Here is an 18348-nt window from a genome sequence, read left to right as displayed (position 1 = left end):
TCCCCGAAAGCTTTTATATTTATAAAAATGCACGCTTTATAAATCAGGCTCAATGTCATGACAAAGAAATATTTGTGATATTATTTTTGAATCGAGTCTTTGAAAATGCAATTCGCGTGTTAATGTGTTTTATAATTACGTAAGAGTTCATGGGGGTTTCCCCTACATAGAAATGTTTATATTTCATAAAAATAATAAAACACCAAGCGCCACCCCCTTTTCACGTTTTTTTTTTTAAATGCAGCAGAATTCGCAGCTACAATTTAACCCGAATTATTCAATTAAACATTCAAGGGTGAGACCAAAAGGATTCACACATCCCTTAAAACATCTGAGGGAAGCAGGAATCGCTGGAGCATTTTAAAGCAAACGCGTAAGACTCATTATCATTGCGGCATATTGGCAGGCTCATTTGCTTTTCTCCGTGAGTGGGTCCAACAAACCCTTCCCCCTGGGACAAACACGTGTATGGGGAGCGGGGGCACGGTGGCCCCAGCAGCAGGTGGCCCATTGCAGCCTAATGAACACGGCAATCTGTTACTATCGCCGCAGCGCTTTTCACCAGACAATTAGGCGACTAAGCGTGTAATTATTCTGGGCCAACAAGAAGAGGCTCTCCTCTAATTTCATCTTTACATTTCTGTTTACTCACCCGCGCTCCTCTCATTAACGAGAGGTTTTCCAGTCTATGCTAATTGGTTTCAATAACATTCATTTTAGTTGAAAGGGATGGATCTATTAATTGGGGAAGGAGGGTATATAAATAAATATATATAAATAAAGAAATAAATAACCAAAAGGAGCGCGCGTCTTTTCATTTTCGAGAGCGGCTAATGCTTTGAAAAGCGATCAACAGGTTCAGAGCTAATGAAATTAAGTGACGCCAGCAGTAGCAGAAAGGAAATCACAAATTAAAAGCAATTCGTTTTCATTGAAGCATGTGGCAGTGTTCAGGCGCAATTAATGCACAAAGCTTAACCGCGTGGAAAGAGAAAACATAGGAGGAAGCGCCGCTAGGCCGTAGCGGACATTTCTCTTAAGGATTGTTTCATTTCAAATTTTACTGTAGAATATACGCAGCCTTTATTATTAATATTCTTTTTAAGGGATGAAAATAGCAAAAGAGATGTTCTGTGAGTCATCATTATTTTCTGCTCTGTTTTGCCCTGTGGTTAACTTACATTGACTAAGTCTCTCAGCAGACCACCTCTGGTACAGCTAACACAGGATAATTTGAAAAGATTTGCATGCTATTTGCATAACATCAGGACGCAAGCTACAAATAGGTTTGAGTGTATCTTAATTACAATGGGCCGCACATTTCAAAAAGGCGCACTCACATTCTAATTGAGTTAGCGGCTGCTTGCATTCAAGACGCAAATTCAGTCAAGCAAAAATGCCTGTTTAGGATGTGTTCAGTGCTGTTCAATAATTATGTTCTATTAAGCGGTCTGCTATCCCTGCACCCCTTAAGTGCTAAACTTTTTTGGTACGTGGAATGTTATAATAGATTACGATAGAACACATATTTATATGAATTGATATATACTGATCTCGCTACTCGGAAAATGTACGGGCTTAAAAAAGTCACGATTTTAATCACATAGTCATTTTTTTTACCAATTAATAATAGTTCCTTTTCCTCGCCTCTCTTACTTTGGCTCTCTGAAGTATGGTCATTAATTGATGTGCAGGTCTGTGTTCGGGACTGGGGTGCAAATACCTGAGGTTGCCAAGGTTACCAAATGGAATCCTCCCTCAGACAACCCTGATCTGCATAATTCTATCATATAATTCAGTGGCTTTCAAAGTGAGGTTGATGAATGGCACCTTCAGAAGATAATATTTCTGCTTGGCTGTAATAAATCTTATGTGAAGTACTTTGGATGTGTGTGTGTGTGTGTGAGCTCGTGTGTGTGTGTGTTAGTTAGTAGGTAGGATGAAACTTATTGCCGTTCCTCCCTCCCTTCCTTCATCTCTGCTTCTCTTTGTCTGTTTTTCTCAGATATCACAAGCATTAGTGTAATTTCCTGCTTACCTATTCTTGCCTCAAAACAACATCATTGCCTGAACTTTTTTAGACACTTATTTTGTTTAATCAAAACAGCAAGATCAGAGTAAATTCTAAGATGGCGTACTGTATATTATCTTTCAGAATGGAACAAAGAAGCACAATTACCATTTTAAAATCAATACGGCAAGGGGGGAACATTAAAACACAGCGTATGCATTTAACATTAAAACATATACCTCAAATCCATTTTTTTGGTAACTACAAAAAATAATGTAGTCAATAATGACCATTTGATTGCACATCATCTCTATGAAGCTCGTGAATTTTTGCTAAACAAATGATCTATGTAATGAATTTAACTCTTCATAGGCATAAATTCATGCTCCGTAGTTTCTCAAGAAGAAACCTTCATTATTAAGGCAAAAAACTGATTTATTACAGACTGAAATATGCCTTTTATAATTGGACCAGAAGAAGCGAGAACGCTATTGATATCCGTCCTAAACAGTCTGCACCCAGCCGGCCAGGATGCCATGTCCTCCACAAACTTGCATTAATAAAACAATGTAAGGTCAAGAAGAATTGACCCCGATGCCTCGGCATTTAAAAACCGCTTCGACCCTGGCAACAGTGATATAACTTTCCTTTTATTTATTAATGACAACGGTTATGTGTCTCTTATTTGTGCGCCCCAGCCGAGGCGCTCATTTGCCTTTAGCGGGTGCATGTATTTACCATGCATTAAGCCTCATTATATAGTAATTGAATGTTTGGTCGCTGAGGGGCGAGAAGCAGCGGAGAGAGTGCTGTAGCTAATGATGAGAAAGGGAAATGAAGAGAGGGAGGTTTTTTCCTCGGCCCACTTGTGTCCTTCCAAATATACTTACTTCTTACTTAATTTCCCTTTCTCTCTCTATTTAATTTGTATGCGTGTATGCATAAAAAGAGCGAGAGCGCAAAATCCAAGTCACAAGTGTGCATTATCTCTAACACACATCTGAGTGATTGCATTTGTTTACTAATTAGATTTTATTTTCCATTATTAATGTTTTTAATAAGCCCAGAGTCAGGTGTGGCTGACAGTAATGAATGGCTTATTCTTGACAATCGTTATTGGCGAGCTGCTCTGCTGCCTAATAAAGGGATAATTACTCTGTGTTTGCTCACACAAACATAAGAACTGAGTATTGACTTTTTGACAGGCTGTGACGCTGCTCACGCTAATGACTTTTTAAATTGTACCTTTATAGCTATCACACGCTGAAACACTTCATTATGTTTTCAACTGATGAATACATGAGAGCGAAACACTTTTTCTGTAAATGAACAGACAGACCAACATATATAAACATAACAAGAATAGTCAGGATCACGCTGCGGTTTAGTACATTGCTCATTTTACCTAACAGTTTTTTTTTTTGGTGAGGCAGACTTATTATTTGTGCTGGAAACGAGAGGAACCTTTTAATCATTTTAACCAGTAGATTAGCTCTCAGTTGAGAGACAGGAAATTACAATGTTAATGGATTTCTGGACAATAGTGAAATTAAGGCTGAATCGTATCACACTAATGAAATAATTTAACAGCAGACAAGTACTTTCTGAAAAATGATTCAGCTGCTTTGTAAATATCATTAAAGCAAACAGCGATATTAACGAAATAAAATCTGCGTATATACCCGTGGTGATGTTTTTAGTTGGATATACTAAAATAAATGTGTTTAAAAACAACAATTAATTTTGTTTGAAATGTACAATTACGCTTTTCACTAAAAATAAATAAGCATTTAACTAACCAATTATATGCTTACACCATGTCTACATCGGATGTGACCAATGCGTAGGATCCAGTGTGGACAAGATTAAAAATGATAATGGGTTCTATTGTCTTTTGATGCTTGAGAATTGTGCACTCAAACTAATCAGTTTTAAAAGCTACAATTATGACTCATTTCATGTCAAAAAAAAAAGTAACATCAACTTACACGTCAAAAGTTGCGAGCAAAACAATCCTGTGGAATGGAAGCTCTGACTGGAACATCCTACAAAAATCCTTACAACTCCTGTGGAGTAGTGAGTTGATGACTACATACGGTACATTTATATTGTGTTATTTAAAGGTTGATGAAATATACACCTTATTCACACCCATGTTGTTTTGAGGCAGGTTTGATTGAAAAATGGTCACCCATGTGAACTTTGGTATATTTGTGGTTACTTAAGCCATGTGGTATGTACGCTTTAAAGATACGACACCCCTTTTGAAGATTCGAGTTGGAATCTCTTCTTGGGTCTTTTGTCCCCTACATGCTTTTGTATTTTATCATCTAGTTATCAGTTAAACAACTAAAAAAACCGCACACTATTCAAAGCAATATTTTTTTATAAAGACCCATCGACATTTAAGTCCATGATCTCACAAACTGAATAGATGCTACGACCTTCCATATCCAGAGGATGAGGGGGTTCTTCCGACTGACCAGGCTTTGTTGAGGAATCAGAGGGTGGTGAGTATTGGGCTTGAGGAGGGAAACATAGAAGCCAGGGTGAATACAAAAACTGGGGAGCAACTGCAGAAGGTATGTGACAGGATTAATTCCTCTGACCTGGAGAGCCATACTTTCTGCCCAGGATGGTATTGCGGGGTCTCCCTCCGCCATGCATCTGCCTTGATCTTCTGACAGCGTATGGCCTTCTGGGGATGGTGATTTGCATTGTTCCAGACCCTCTCGCTCTAATGGAACCAGTGGTTGATGGTGGGTACCTCAGACGGTTCCCCTGGCCGTGTGCAGACCCTTGGGGGATCAAATGACCAGATTTTGAAAATCTGTCCACAACCACTAAAACACAGCTATTACCAGAGGATGGCGTCAGTTCAGTGATAAAAGGTTGGATGGTTTGAGTCCTCCTCAAGATTTAAGGCTAGGATGAAATGGTCTAATAGGAGCGCATAGAAACGTCTTTGCTTTACAGAGATCAAGGCATGTGCTGAGCGAATGCAGTTGTGTTCTTGCTTCTCGCATTCACACGTCACATGTAGAGCTAATGAGAAATGATCTACAGTAGGTGCTCAAGATCTTAAGACGCAGCTGTGATATTATGATTTAGGGAACCATGAGCTTGAGACACAGGCTGGAGGGGGCCCAACAGCTGTTTGTAGATCTCAGCGGCGACCAGAAGAATCTCAAATGCATTCAAGCAGCTAAAATACTAAACCCTCACCAGGATAGTGGGCAGTTTTCACAGCTAGTTTGCATTCTCATTAAATATAATCAACAAAGTTATATATCCTTCTGCCAATGTTCAGGGTCAGACATAATTTCAGCTCAATTTTGGCACAGTCAGGATGTTGTGGTTATTCGTAAACAACAATGATCATTTTATTTCATAAAGTGTGTCATAGTATACAACAACAGCCCAAAATACTCAGCATTTCAAAATGGCATCATGTTTACTGAAAGCACAAGTATTGCACAGTATTTACTATTGCGAGTGCTAATAGCAGATGTTCCATACATAGGCTATTGTTTTAATCACTAATTCTGGTATACACCTTAAACGAAGGGTTAAATGGGCTTTGTTCTTCAGAATGATGCAAACAGAAACTACAGAAGGAAACAGAAGCCTATATTACAGGCTATTTTTGTGTGTACAATTTGAACCCAGTACCACCCCCATGCCCACATAGGACATCTTCCAGTCTAGCCAGGCCGGTTTGTAAATATGATTGAAAAAAATATATTCTCTGGGTAATGCCCCAGATGTGGATGTTATAATCAATATCTTTCCTCAGGCACAAAGTCTTCTAATGTTCCATATGAAGGTCCAACCTGATTAAGCCTGTTGCGTTGCGACTCCGGGCTAAACCTCCGATGTCCCCCCGGAGTACCCCAACAGCTATATCAGTAAGGCCCAGGTACCACTTCTTGAACAAATTTATAAATGTCTTTCTTTTATACTGGAAAATAGTTGTGATAACTAAATGATGAATGAAGACACCAAATGAATCCACAATTCATTTCTTTCCATTTTACTGGTTTTAGGGGATATTATAATAATGTCGTGAATTACTTTCTAGTTGTTACAAAACTAGTTGAACACAAAGAAAGATATTTGGAAGTATTTAGAAATTGACAGTTATGGGACATCATGACTACCATAGAAGAAAAAACATAAATGGTAGTCGAAGGTGCCCCAGAACTGTTCCTCAAAAAATTCCACAAAATATCTTCTTTTGTGTTTAATGAGGAGTAAGGAGAAATGCATGGAGATTGAGTAGAACCCAATTGCAGAAAGTTGATTAAAATACAAGGCAAACAAGCCAAATCATTGGCAGGCAATGAAATGTTGTAGAAGGGTAGGCAGCTTTATACAATAAATCCAAAAGATGGTCCAACCAAGGCAACAAAACCAGAGGGTAATCAAAAAACAGTAATCCAGTAAAACAAGTAAAAACACCATAGCAAGGAACATGAACCGAGGACAGAAACAATGATACAAAACGCCTGGTACGCACATAAACATGAGACAGGCATGGCTTAAATATACAACAAACAGGAAGTGATAACAGAAGAAGGGAGAGGTGATGTTTACAGTCAAAGAGGTGGAAAGGGCACCACCTAGTGATACGTATGAATGGGAAAAAGCCACTTTCGTTACAAGAACAAAACAAATATACTAAATGTTTTCCTAGTCAATAGTGCCTGTAAAATGCTGACATTCTTCCACATATCATTGTGTTCAATCGAACAAAGAAATGAATACTGGTTTGAAAGAACTCGAGGATGAGCAATTCATGTCAGAATTTTCATTTTTGGGAGGAGTATCCCTTTAAAAAGACATTTCTGTCTAACTACAAACTTTTCCAAGCCTGAATAATTTAACTTACAAAAAAAAACATAATTTACAACATTGTATCTGTATTTGATGTCTAGTGTAATCCTCAATTACAGCATTGATTTTGACCAATGATTTAATGATCCTTATTCAATTTTCCATGCATCTTGTCTTTTGCAAACAAAAACAGGTTCAACGCGACTGGGTGTATGTGGATCGAGCACACACTGCAGGCAAGTCAACAAACTCAAAGTCTTTAATAATAAATCCAATGGGAATACCCTGTCCGTTTACATGGCAGACGCAAATGCACGCATTTGATCTTGAAATCTCCGAATCGCCGATCTTGAAATATCCGAATGCATGCTGTTTACAATAAGGGTCACATTTAACTGACAGTGTAAACGAGGCCAGAGAGGCAAGAACATTTTTGGTCACTGTTCTCTGCTGGTGGACCAATCTTTCCATTTCAATCAGGACAGCTGAATCAATTTCAAGTTTCTTAAAACTGAGACTACCTAGAGAAGCTTGGCTGTCCTCTTAGCTTTCAGAAAAAAACCTGATCTTTCAATAGAGAAAGCCTCCACTCATTGAGTCCATAATATCTGCCCACTAGAAGTTGTATGACATTCCTCATCAGGTTTTACTGTTTTTGGTCTCCGAATCGCTTCAATGTAGTTTTTGTTGTTATTGACTGTGGCAAACTATCCTAACTAATGTTTCTGATACTCTGCAGGTACCTCCTCTGTCCGCATTCAATTTACATTCTCACTGCTGAATTGCATTTTTTATGACTGCCTGGAAAAGCGAATTGGTAATACAGATAATTTATGTTTCTCTGAATAAAAAAATAGCAACAGCGGAGCTATGAATTCGTTTCGATTACTAGTCATGTCAGGCTTTGCTCGGCCGTGTTAACGTTGTATATTAAACATGAGGTTGTTGCAGGGGCATTGGCCAGTCCTTAATTAAAGTGTGACAGGGGTAAATGCATCAGAACGTGGCCGACAGTTGAGCCTGTCATGGAGATGATTTTAATTTGCGCCCCACCCTCAGGTGAGTGGCGGTGACTGGCCTTGACCCCGTGCTGACTGTATGGATTAATGCACCATAATGACTGCTGAGGCTATCATTGCAGCAGGCATCATTAATTATCCTTATTGATTGTTGCTTTCAGAGGTAAAGCATTCTGCTGACTGGGAAACACTCTGAGCCCATGCAAGGTCAAGGCTAAAAAGGGGACTGAGATAATCACAGACCGCTCATGCTGGACTGGGTCATCTGCGAAATATATATACACTCACTGGTGACTTTAGTCGCTGTTTGTCTACGCCTTGCTAAGACTGTGTTGAACCCCCTTCAGAACTGCACTAATTCTTTGACAGATTCAGCGAGATACTGGAAACAATCTATAGATATTTTGTTCTACATTGACATAATAGCATCCCTCACCTGTCACAGATATGCACAATGCAATAGTCCCATCCCACAATGTCCAAAGGTATTGGGTTCAGAGATGGTGCCTTTGAAGGCCAATTGGAGTACAGTGAACTCATTCTCGTGTTTAAAAAGCCAGAGATTTGTGAATCATCCTGAGGCCATTAGATCTCTAGTGGACATAGGGATGGACATGGTCAGCAACAACACTCTTGTCGGCTGTAGTGTTTAAAAGGTGCTCAATAACTTCTACCGGGCCCAAAGAATGGCAAGAAAATAATCATCACAATTACACCACCAGCCTGAACCATTGATACAAAGGCACGATAGATCCACGTGTTCGTGGGGTTTAAGACAAATGTCCACCCTGCCATCAGAAGGTTATGGCAAAATTGGACCTTATCAGACCAGGAAATGTTTTCGCCCATTTTAAAGAGCCTGTTCCCACTGTAGCCTTACATTCCTGTTCTTAGCTGACAAGAGAGGCAACTGGTGTGCTGTAGACCATCCGCTTCAAGGTATAAGAGTTGTGTATTCAGAGATGTTATTCTGCTTACGTTTATGTTTTTTGGAGAAACAGTGGCCTTTCTATAAGGTTGTACCAGTTCAACCATTCTCCTGTGACCTCACCATTTTTGGTCGACGGGGTATTTTAATTTTTCTGACCATTCTCTCTATAACCGAGATGGTTGCTTGTGAGCCTAGCTGAACAGCAAATTAAAAAAAAAGCCTTCGGTCTGTATGTCACCAACAATTATGTCAGGTTCTGTCAATTAAATCATTTCTCTTCCATAATCTTTTTCTTGTGCTCTAGATTTTTTGCACAATAAACCATTATAACCCAATTTCTGGGGCTTAAGCTATGCACGGTTTGAAAAACCTAAAATTTGAAAAATGCCTTTTCCCAGACATGAAAATTTCCAAATGATGTGTCATTAAGAACTCTTTGAAATGATCAATAATTATTTATTTTTTTAATTGGAAATAAAATATTGTATTTATTGGTCGGTCACTATTGTGACTGGTGGAATAATGTGTTTACTATGATAATTTATTATATACCCCAGCCAAGCTATTTTAACTATTTTAAGCTATTTGAAACGGATCACATTCTAGAGTAACAACTACGCATAAAACCCTTCATACAACACGGATAGGTATCCAAGATTAAAGACCAAAAAGCATCAACATATTTAAAAATTGTTGTAAAAATTTATTCTAACAAAATGTTATGTTAGTTCTACCAGTATTACAACATCAATATTATAACTTTTTTGTAACATTTGAACTTTCAATTTAGCGCAATATTTTGTCACCATCACTTACAACGGCAGCTGAATGTACTGTATATACCTAAATTCACTGTTATCCAACCGAATCCTATTGTTGCCATCAACATGTCTCATTCTAAGACCACACTCAACAAAACAGAATAATTGTGAACTCATATATTAATAATAGGCACCTTAAAGATAATGTGACCAAAAATCGTCATTTGTTTACAAACTTAACTTGCCTTTCATTTCGGAGCTTTGACGCAGCTATATGGTGCAAACAGGAAGTAAACTGCTCTGATCATGTGACAGTTTGTTCTAATTTATTTAATAAAGACCATTCAATCTTCAGACAATAGGAAATGTAAGAATTGAAGAGCTTTTTAAACGAAGACCTCCTTCATGGTCACTAAAGCAGATATTTGTGTAAGATATGTTTGAAACATGCTAGCCTGACTAGGTTGTGTTATTTATATGACCAAAATTTGTAGAACCCCATATTACATGGTGGGTCATCTGTATTAGTCTGAATATAAGTTTCTTGAAGAAAAGTATTTTTTAAATACATACACCACCACCCAAAAGTTTAGATCACCCACTCGTTCTTTATTATTATAGAAATGAGAGAGAATATTATTGAGCCCTTATCCGGTGACTGATGAGAGGTCTGCTGCACGCTACGATTAGGTTTCCCCACTGCCTTCGATAATGGTTCCAGCCAATCCCAGGCAGGAAGTGAAGGTTTTATATTTACACACCCATACATCACTATCCTGCTCTGTATACGTGTGTAATTGAAAACAGACAGGCTGAGATACCTATATACATGCAGCTTTGTGGTATTTAAAGAAAACAAAGAAAAAGCTTCGGAAAGCCATGTATAAGGCCAATGTTTATGATTGAAATTCTTATGGCAGCCCTTGATGTAAGTCTAATTCCTACATAATGTCAGAAGCACAGGCCCTTTTCTATTGCAACATGACAATGCCTCTTGTGTAAGGTAAGGTTACAAAAATAAATGATTGATTCAGTCAGTGTGGAAGAACTTGACTGGTCGGAATGAAGCCAAGTCTTGAACCTTGCTGAACATCTATGGTGTGACTTTTAACGCAAACTTAAGAGGCGAAAACTCGTCACCCATCACCAATGACTTGTACACTGGGGTACAGTACACTTTGGAACAGAAAAGGGCACTTCTATAACTGTTGCAAAAAAGCTGGTGACAAAATTAATGTATTTAAACATGTTAAATAAAATTGCAGATTACTAAGTGGAAGCAAATTAAATACATAGAACAGGATACAGATGAGTATTAGAGATCAGCGGTTCTCTATCCTGGTCCTCGCGACCTCGGTCCCCCGCAACGTTTCTGGCATAGACCACATTTTTCACAGGAGGGAAAGCAAAGACGCTAAATTTTAATAAGACTTTTGAAACCTTGAATTGTTCTCAAATCTCAGTTTTCTGAAAGCTATCCTGTAGCGGCGACGAAGTGATGCAAGGGCCCATAATCGCTGCTTGCAGCTATATTGTTCCCATTGTTCCCAAGGTGCTAGGCCTCAAGTTGCTCAAGTTGCTATTCCCAATGGTCCCAAGGTGCTATGCTGAACGGTCTAGTGCAAGGTCTTCCAAGAGGAGAGAAAGTAATTTGGTATAAGTATCACTGAATGAAATCCCCATTCACGTTTTTTGAGATTTGTGCCCATGTCGAATTATTTGAGATTTTTACGCGTGATGACGTTTAAAGTCCATGCCAATGTAGTCACCTTTAGTTACCTGATACCAACAGCTATTTTAAAGAATCAAATCTGTACGCACATCTTTCAACTTTTTTCTTATTGTCTCAGCCGTTGACAGAAATATTGACAACACATTTTTAATGGAGCTGTGGTATGTGCGGTTCAGGTAAGTACACAGACTATGAGAGCCATAAGGGGGGGGATGAAGGAAATAAAAAGGATAGACTGTCTTTTCTGTTCATCTTGTCTGAAGTATATCAAACAGAGCTTTCCAAGGTCTATAAATTCATTACAGTGCAGTGTCTTTGAAACAGACACAATATAAAGGGGCAGAGACTGTGGATTTGTAGTCAGAGTTGAATTGCTAAGCAGTGGCCTGGGGCACAACGCAGCTCTTCAGTACAGGTATGACCAGCCAGTACTTCAGGCACCAGACTCTCCTGAGAACCCTCACAGCACACAGACACAGATGTGTGCGTATGTGTCCGAGGGAAATACATCGCTATATATATAATTTATTTGATTAAAATTCTGTATAAGCCACTGTACACGACCATTTTTAGAAAGACAATTATTTTGCTCCATGTCTCAACTGTAAGAGATTTCCTTTAATGTTATATAAAACAAGTTAATGCTTGAATGTCTTAGTTGACAGGATATATTATTAAGTCTCTTTAGACGTATAGTGCTGTATGATGATAATAAAACACTCTTTAAGAAAGACTTTTCAGTAATGCATTACCCGTCAGCTGCAAGAAAAGGTCTATGTCTTCTTTTAATTTGACAACATAAATAATCGTAATTATTTTTCATTTGATAAAGAACGTCAATATGTTTTAAATGCAAAAAAATATTTTTTTTAAACATGTCTAATCCGTTAATCAATTATTGATCCCTATTGAATGGATTGATTTACTTTCCCTTTTCCATTATTGGTGTCATATTGATGAATATATCAACAAAGACGTTATTGTTTTGCTTTCTGCTTAAATTCTTTTACTTTATTTCTTTTTATCTAATTATTACTTGGGTGGAAATCAAGTAAATATGAGTTTAAATATGATTCATTGGCTGTGTAAAAATGCTTTGCCGTGATGGCATTTCCATTTCCTTGTTTACATAATGCTGCCGGGAAGAGAGGACATACATGTCTATATTGGTATTAAAATGTGCGCGCACACACACACACACACACATACACACTCGTGCACATGCAAAATAATTTCTGGCATTGGTATTCCAGCATGATGCCCATCTATCTTTCTGACATCTCCTAACCAAATCCCCTGAGGGTAACTAAATTTAATTCTGAACATTAGATAAGCACCCTGTGCCTGAGCATATAAAAGTGTGTGTATGTGTGTAATGGGGGGTGACTCCAAACCAGTGGTTATGACAGAAACGTCTCTTTTTTCCCTCTGTCTGTTTTCCTTTCTGTTCTTACAGCTACGGTGTAGTGAAGAGAGATGTTTGGAGCCATGGTATTGAAAATGTGAAATAGAAACAAACAAAATATGTAAATCTGCAAGTGGTTTCATTCATTAGAAAAATACATTAATTAATTAATTATAAGATGGAATAGGCGTGTAACCGTTAAGGGAATAGTTCACCAAGAAATTAATTTTAATCCATGATTCCAATACCCCCATGCCATGGGAGTACACGACTTGTTTCTTCAGGCGGACAATTTAACAATCATTTTTAAAAATATGCTTGCTCTTCCTCTTTGATGCCATAGAAGAACCTTTTGGTTCCGTAAAGAACCTTTCCTGTGGTGAAAAAAGGTTCTTCAGATTATAAAAAGGAATGAAAGAGATGTTTCTTTAAAGAAACTTTGACTAAATGGTTCTTTGTGGAACCAAAAATGGTTAATCTTTGGTAACCTATTCTCAAATACACCTTCACCTTTCTGGATGTCTACATTCAGTTCCGTGTCCAGTTTTTGTTTCTAAACCCTGCTGTTTATTATTTGTTCTTTAACGTGTTGTTTCCTTCAAACATTTCATTCATCTTATCCTTGTTTCCACGATTGCCTCTAATTGCTAAAATAGCGTGTTTGTTTTGACGACACGGGCTGTATAAAGGTTATGTGAAGAGCGTGACAAATGTCCTATGTTAACGTATGTTGCTGTTGACCTTACAGTCAGGCTTTACATTATTGGATTATTGAGCCCATAGAAAGCCCCATATCCTACAACCTTCTGGTTTTAAATGGTGTATTTATAAGACTGAAAATACATTTCGACCGAAAAGCATTTGAGTGCAACATAAAGCCTACACAAACACAATCTCTACGTGTAGATAATCTCTTAAGGGATGTCTATCGAACAAACTGACTTGTAGCTTGATCAAATTCCATTTTTAAAATTGAACTCGGTGATCTTACGAGGGAAAGAAAAAGAGAGAGAGAGAGAGAGAGAGAGATGATGATGATGACAAACATCTCATGTGGATTAAAGTAAAAGGGAGTCAATCACATACACAACAAAATATTCCAATAAAAAATTGTTTTTTTGCTGTGTATATATATATATATAAATACAAAACCATTAACATGTGCTTGTAGTAACACACCAGAACACAGTTTCTGCATTCGCCGGTTCCATTGGCTAAAACAAATTCACATTTTTGGAGAGGATCAGAGATGACATTTTGTGTAGGCTAACCCGGAAGTATGCGCGTCGCTGGTTCCCTCGATCGAAAGCCATTGCATTTTCCCCATAGACTTTTGGCAAAAAATTTGCTCTTTGATTAGCAAAGGTTCATGATGTTCACACGTTTTGTTTATCAAGATCATCTTTACAAATGAACATCACATTCATTACTTTTGAAGTCGAAATACAATGGGCAGAAGTAAAAAGCTAACACGATGCTATAAACACACTGCACTTAAGGTCGCTCGATATCAACATAACCACCACCAAGCCTCCGACAACTCTTTCAAACTTTATTAAAAATAGAGATTTGTGCCTATGTTGCATTTTTGGTGAGATTTATATGCGCAATGACGTCTAACGTCACCGCCAGAGGAAGTAATTGATTTTAGCAACTTGTAAGCAACCGCCATTTTTTTTAGAAACAATAAGGCTTCAAAAAATCACAAGTGGGTTATAATTGGTGTGTTTTTTGTCATAAATTAAAACTTTGTTAACCACAGACCAATGATTTTCCAAAAACCCATTCAAAAAAACAGATAATTGCGCTAATCAACCACATGGGGGAACCTGTGAGCAAACATTCTAGTGTCGCTTTAAATGTTGCATATTTTCTGCAACAAACAGGATGACACTTAAAGGTGCATTGGCACAAATCTTAGGATTTTCCCAGGTATGTTGCTGAGCTTTGAAGATATTGTTGTGTTGTCATAGTATTATTCATGTTGAAAACATGTCGCTGCATCAAATAATCAGTAGAGATGTAACAGCGTCAAAATCTCACTGTACTATAATATCACGGTATTACATCAATATACTACAATATATTAAATGACAACTTGGAAACGTGCCATACGCATCCTATTTTCTTTATCCTCTTCTCATAACTGTTGCACGTGTGTTATAGGATGGGTCACATGACCTAAAAATCCCTTTTATAAAATACAATAAGTGCACCAGATGGACCTCGACAAAATTAACATCTATTGATTTTTCTAACTTTCTCTATGTTAGGCCCGGAAGACGTATCGTTTCATACAGTCATGTGAACATGATCATATTGAAACAATTTTGCCTTTGCGATAACACAATGTCAATAATATATGTGAAGTGTTACTCAAACTTTTCAAAATTCATCCTTTTATTGTCTGCCCCAGTTGGCTGTATTTTTTTTAATTGATCAGAACAACCCAACAACAGTTTGATTGATATTACTTACAATGCACAGTAAAAAACATGGCTTTTGATTTATACATTAATAGTATATAGGTTGATGTGGTTTATATAGCTGCACATGTTCTCTCGCTCACACTCTGTCGCCACCTGCCATTTCACATCCCATGCGGCCGGAAACGATCACTGCCCTCAATAATGAAGAGACAGAAAATTATGTTTTAGCACTATTGATTTTTATTTCATAGTAAATGGCAGCCTAACAAACTGCTGGTCTTGCTGACTAGAGTGTAAACGTTAATCCAATAAACACACTTAAGAAGTCCAAAGTCTCAATAGTCTCCCAGCACAATGGCAGCAAAATCAATCCTAATTCAATCAGAGACAGCAAAACAAATTCCACCCATATTGTTCTTGGTGTAACCCTGAGGGAGTGCAAGAAAGAGACATGATCAGGGAATGCCCTTAGAAAGAAGACAACAAAACAAGGAAACTAAACCACCCTTAAACCTGGAACTGAGAGTTTAATAAGATGTTTGGTGATTTACTATTTTCTACATAAAACCATCCTAATGAAAAACATTCTTTGAAAACATAACCTTTATATATTTAAAGACTGAGGCTAAAATCATAGTGATGTTCATTTCTGAAATCAAACTTAAGTGCTCGTTATCTCATTACATTTTTTAGGCTTAAAGGGACACTTAACCCAAAAAGGAAAATTCTGTCATCATTTACTCTCCTTCGAGTTGTTTCATATCTGTATACATATTTTACTACGTTACCGGCACAGATTTAAACATGTGGTAGTTCAGATACCCATGTGAGATCTCTCTTCAAATTTGTAAGCACTTGTTTTATTTTTAGTCAATGATTTTTCTAAGTCAGGTCAGTGCTTTTTTTTAAATTGTCACATCCCTAACTCTACATATTCCTTATAAATGGGCACATGAAACTTAATATAAAGTAACTATTTTATGTTCTATAAAGAGACATCCTTTCTCCATTCATTGGGTATTATTTCTTCAGGATTGTGCATTTCATCTTACAGATATCCTACAAAGTTTATCGTCTCCCAAAAACTGTGTCCTTTTTTTGTAACATCCGTAACTTATGTTTATTCCATTTTCTAAATATATATTTTTTTCATAGACTTTCATGTTTTGATGTTTTGACTATATCAACAAAGCTTCTTTAAAATAGAAACAGATGGTTCAATATAATCCTAACGAATTCATTCTCTGAGCATTTTTATGTCACGTCCATAACGCTGGAATTGCCCATATGCAAGAATGCGTTTAACCAAAAAGATCTTGCTCCCCATTGACTCCCATAGTAGGAAAAAATAAAATGGTAGTCAATGGTGCCCCAGAACTGTTCAAATATATGAGTTAAAACCTAAATGTTCTTTTATGGCCATGGGCGCCTTAAAGGGGTGGAAGGTTAGGATGATTCTAAGGGCCCAGGCTGATTTGGGGCCCAGAAGAGCAGAACCCCTTTTTATTTTCCTATTTGTAGGGGGCCCAGAAATTTTGGTTTCCATAGGGCCCAGAATTTCTGGCAGCATCGATGTACCTTTCGAAGCACCTTTGTAGTGTAGTGTAGTGTAGTGCCACTTTTAAAGTTAAACAGCTACATCGGAGTAAACTTCTTGTTAATAATAGTAATTATAATACATTTTAATGTGTGTGTCAGAAGGAATTACAGAAATATGAGCCATAACTGTCAGGTTTTCAGGATATGGTGATTAAAAACATCACGCTGAAATGTGTTTTTCCAAAAAGCTCCGTTAACATGCATAATGACTTTTACTTGAAAGTGCATTTAAACTTTGCTAACTTTCTTCTTAATGAATTACAGCAACAAAAAATGCACAGTTCCAACTTTCTCGGCTTTGAAAAGCAGCAAGAAAAACAACTAATTATAATCAAGTTGTTTTAGGATCTCGTTCTTTACCGGTCCGCTTTCTCAGAAGAGAGACTCCGCTTATAGGCTGCACCTTGGGTTACGTCTATCTTTGGTTTCCTTTCTTCCAGAAAACACAAAAACATTACGCTCACAGATATTTTATTTTCAAAATGCCGAGTGTAGAATCACAGCCTTGTGACTGCAAGCGATCCGTATGCTAATCTGTGAAATGTGAGCATTTGAATTATTTGAAACCGTTAAGATCTCCCCCCCTCCCTAAACTCCAAGGGAACGCAGGCTTGTGTACATCACCTTCTCTTTCTCCCTTGCAGTCTTTTCTTCTCGCTTATAGAGTAACCTTTTGGGGGGTGTCGTGCCCCAGGGTATATACAGAACCAACGTGCCCAAGCGGGCGGGCTTCTCTCTTTTCGTCTCTCTTTCTTTCCTCAGGAAAAGGAACAAAAAAAGCGGGGAGGAATGTTTATTAACACCTCCGCCGGCTCACTTGGCCCCGCCGGGCTGACCTGATTATCGCCTGTCTGTAATTATGCTGAAACCAGAGGTGTGCTGCTCCTCATGTGGGGGTCCTGATTAGGGAGACGAGGTGTTCTCGTTGTCTACCCCGGAGCCTTGATGAGTATTAATACAGAGAGGCTTCGCCTGTTGTTTGTGCACCTTTGTTGTTCTTATTTGGGGGAGGTTAGCGTGTAGAATAATGTGTATTATTGTGAAGATTTTTTTTCATATTTTGTTTCGTGCATTCTTTTGTCTGTCGCTGTTTTGACAAAACTTTTCAGGAAATCCAAAAGCTGGAACTTTGCCGAACACCAATGCTGAAAGTGTGCGTGCGTGTTATCAATTAGTTAGCCAACAAGAACAAACATTATAGTTTACATTAACTAACAATGAACAGTACTTATTACTATACCTATTATTCTTAGATCATGTTTATTGGAGCATTTAATAGTACATCGCTATTAAATTATAAACATTCCTGAGACGATGTGTGTGTTTCTTAACCACTTAAAAGTGTTATTGGCTTTAATTAATTGTTTTCTTGTCTAGACTAGTTGTTTATCCGAATCAAACTGTCAGTCCAGTATTATTCTTTGGCTCATTTGAAGGCTGTCTCACAACGATAAAACACATTACAGGCGGCTGCCGCCATCTACTGGACGACATTTAATATGACCAGTTTCAGATTCATTGAAAATTATTGTTATTACAATATAAATTCAATATATATACGTTAATGAATTATAGTTCAAATTTGTTCTTTTAAACTATGTGCTATAGTATGCCTTAAACAAGGC

At 37.7% G+C, this 18348-nt stretch overlaps 1 long non-coding RNA gene across 1 annotated transcript; it reads right to left on the bottom strand.

The window, feature by feature from the left end:
• Positions 1 to 4448: 4448 nt before the first annotated feature.
• Positions 4449 to 17539, bottom strand: LOC130429173 (uncharacterized). Its single transcript, XR_008907547.1, has 3 exons — positions 17348 to 17539; positions 4621 to 4809; positions 4449 to 4533 (listed from the first exon to the last, which is right to left on the bottom strand). It is a non-coding gene; the product is annotated as an uncharacterized LOC130429173 (long non-coding RNA).
• Between the last annotated feature and the right edge of the window lie 809 nt (positions 17540 to 18348).

Source organism: Triplophysa dalaica, chromosome 9 (genome assembly GCF_015846415.1).
Source record: "Triplophysa dalaica isolate WHDGS20190420 chromosome 9, ASM1584641v1, whole genome shotgun sequence".
Classification (NCBI taxonomy): Eukaryota; Metazoa; Chordata; class Actinopteri; order Cypriniformes; family Nemacheilidae; genus Triplophysa; species Triplophysa dalaica.
Note: the sequence above shows the minus strand (reverse complement) of the source record. Positions and strands in the feature narration are given on the sequence as shown.